Below are 3,795 nucleotides of genomic sequence, written 5' to 3'. Positions count from 1 at the left end.
TACAAGGGTGATCCCCCAAAGGATGATATTTCAGCTGGTTCAAGTACATCGCATGTTCTATTCTACACTTGTGTTTTGCTTGAACAAAAAATTTTTAATAGCTATAATAGTCTTGTTTTATTGTGCTCTAACAATATCATTTTTCAGCTCCTACCATTGATCCTATGTTCACTATGCTGCCTACTACAAGGAACAAAATCGAAGAGGCAATGTCGATTGTAAATTCAGCAACACATAGCATAGTAATAGATGTGGTGCTATTTTTTATGTGTTTATTTCGCATGAACTATTATTTCTTAGGAGGAATTTTGTAATATTGGATTTATTTTATGTAGGAGGTAATGAGGACATTTCTGGGTGTACCCATGTTAGATATACGAGAACAATAAAGAATTGTGATCAATTGCTCTTTAGCAATGAAGATAGTCTTCCCCTACAAGTAGCCCAACTTCTAGTTACTTTAGAGATTGATCCTTTCTTTTAATATAAAATATTATACTCATACTCAAATGCACAAACCTCCCATGCAATCCCTTGCAATAGCTACTAATCTCATTCTTATTTTCTAGGGAATAATATTTTTTATGAAAAACTTAATGATGAATGTTTGTGTATATTTGGGCCAACCATATGCTCACGGTATCATATTTTGGTTTAATTTCTTGATCATGTTTCCTTTGATCAATTTCTTCGATTAAATTAAAAGGTAGCTTTAGTTCATTTATGAATCTAATAGTTTTCTTTTCTTTTCTAAAAAGGTGGAATTTGCAAACGAAAGAGTTAAAGGATAAATTGATTGATGTCATGACAACTCTTTTTGGACCCAACGCCTTTCAAAGACTTAGGATCCTTGAGAAAGTGGGCCAAGATTTGAAGTATGTTAGGTACAACTACAAGACCCAAATGAAACAGAACCCTTTTTATGAGTAGCGCCCATATATTCCTATTATTGAGTGGGAGAATATTATAAAGGATACCACTAGGAAAAAAATAATAGATGATGGAGAAATGGTATCACCTAAGGAAACAAGGTGTGTCATAATATTAAGAATGAAATTATGTAATAATTACTCTTAATACTTATGCGATCTAACATATTTCAAACTTCACATAAGTTTCGTGACACATCAAAGGAAATTGAAGCTAGAACAGAGAAACATAGGCAGCACAAGCTTGACTCGGGTGGATATTCATAATTTTCTACACAAATTGTAAGTATAAGTAAATGAAAAAAAAATGAAAATATTTATAAATTGTAAAATATTTGGTCTTGATGATATTGATTACAAAAAAAATTCATGGTACCAAGCAAAAATGTAGGCCATGGAGTTTTGAAAAATATCTTCTGAAGAGGACAAGAAATTAGCTTTCAGAGAAGGCTATACAGTCATGGTTGAATGACTCCAAGCAATGAGTGTACAAGGTTGTTCTACTGGATCTATCAATGAGGTAAATAAGTCAATTGATTTCTATTTCAAATTGAACACTTTAGAAATTACTGTATTTGATATTAAGTTCCAAAAATATAATTCATTATATTTGTTTTAAGTAAGGAAACAATGATTATATATTTAAAACTTTAAAGTAAATATATTTATATGTATTACAATGAATGATTAAAATTTTTCAATATTTGTCTTGTATTTATATCTATATATTGTTGATAGATGTACTAATATTTACAGGATTGCATCCTACCAATCCTAATACATCAGTCAAACACCGTGGAGGCGTCGATTTGAATGTGGATCCTAGTACTCAAGGTATATATTTTCTCTTTGATTTTTTATTACTAAATTATTAATACATGTAAAAAAAAATTAATTTAATTTGGTTTAGTAATAAAAATTAAACTATAATATGTGTTGGGATTAAGAAAACATCTTGTATTGCAATTGTAGGGGATGCAGAGGTTGTTCCTGATGAGCGTGCTGAGGTCCAAGCCAGTAGGCAAGATGATGTCATTGGAGAAAGTAAAGAGCATTACAATGTTCTTTAAAATCTTTATAGTCTCATTTTTTTTTAAATTTAACCCTTTTATTTGTTATTGTAGAGGACCCACCTTTGCAAAGGACAGTGAGTGCATCTCCATGGGTGAGAAGAAATATTGATGATGACATCAATATGCCTCTGCAACAATATAGGGAAGGACAAAAAAAGGAAAAAAGAAAAAAGAAAACTTATGTAACTTATTTGATAATGATTGATGTTTATGTCTAGATGTTTTATTTATGTTCTATTGAATGTTCACGTGAATGTTCTAATGAATCTTATGTTTTAATGTTAATGTGAATGTTGTAATAAAACTTATGTGTTAATGAATGTTATCATGTGATAATTCATGAATGTTACATTTTATTAATTGAATGAAGGAATTTTAGATGTTAACGAGGAACTTAAATGTTAGGGGAGTGGGGCCAAATGAACTTCCACCTTCACATGGTTGGCCCTGATTGGTAGAGACTATTAAACCATTCTCAAAACCAAGTGAAGCTCAATATTAACCTATGATTACATGACAACTAATTGTATGAATCTCTTGGTTTCAAGCAATGCAGAATGACACCATAGTTCAATATGCAATCTCAATTCATATGCATACGACATCGAGTGGAGCTGAAAAAACCCAACAAGTTTGCATTTTTATTTAAGGTCTTTAATTAGGTATTTTAAGTTAAAATGATCTCTAAATTTTCTCTAATTTGACTATACATGAAACTACACTATTTAATCCCTAGTCATTCATGATTTTTTATATTTTGACCCACCTTGGAAAAATACTAAGTATTTCTTATCAAATACCACCTACTTTGTAAATCAAAACCCCACAAACCAAATTTTTTTAATAAAAAAAAACATGATCAGTGTATGAAATGAAATGACATAACTTTTAGATGATCATATGAAATAAAATTGGCATGTGAGTAGAAAGAAACTAAAAAGACATTGTGTATAGATTAAGGTGTGAAATTAATAATTAACTAACCTCTAAATTTTTATATACTTCTAAAATGTCACATTGTCTTGAAATCATTTTTTAAGCACTCAAAGTCTCGTGGTCTGGTATTGTAAGTAAAATTGCAAGCATTACAATCCTGCCTTCTTTCTATGTATTTTCTATTGGATTCATATAATAAATTATTTTCTTCAGAAATACTAAAGTATTGTTAGTCCATTACCTATATGTTTTTTAATTTGATATTGATATCCAAATGTTTGGTCAATTATAAGGATTTTTTTAGAACTTTGGTCAATTATAAGGAGTTTGAGAGTGTTTTAGAATAAGATTGATATTGGGTATTGAAAACACACAAAGCCCATGAATTGACACAAATTAGACAACATGGAAAATCTAACACTCGAGAAACATGCATTGCAATATAAACATTTAAAAATCCCAGTTTCATAGTTATTGAAACTCGGATATAAATTTTACTAATAATAATAATACACCTTTGACTAGATATAAATTTTGTTATGTGTGCCAACTAGAAACAATGGTGGAGTGGTCTTATGAGATCATATTAATAAATAGTTCTCTCAAGCCTATGAACTATCAACTATCAAATGTGAGTATAAACTAATCTATCTCTCTACCTTATAATAATCTTGTGTGAATGGAGTTTTCATCACATTGTTACATTGCATATTGGTATGTACATTTCTTTTTTTAAGCCCACAAAAGTTCGATAGCCCACATGGTCATACTTTTTTTAGACTGCATAATTAGATAGTCCACATGCCATACATAATATCAAACATGGGAATTTCTTTAACATCTAGTGATACACTGAA

This window comes from Cupressus sempervirens, chromosome 9, assembly GCF_028749045.1.
Source record: "Cupressus sempervirens isolate cs-2001-9-10 chromosome 9, ASM2874904v1, whole genome shotgun sequence".
Classification (NCBI taxonomy): Eukaryota; Viridiplantae; Streptophyta; class Pinopsida; order Cupressales; family Cupressaceae; genus Cupressus; species Cupressus sempervirens.
This window is presented reverse-complemented; position numbering follows the sequence as displayed.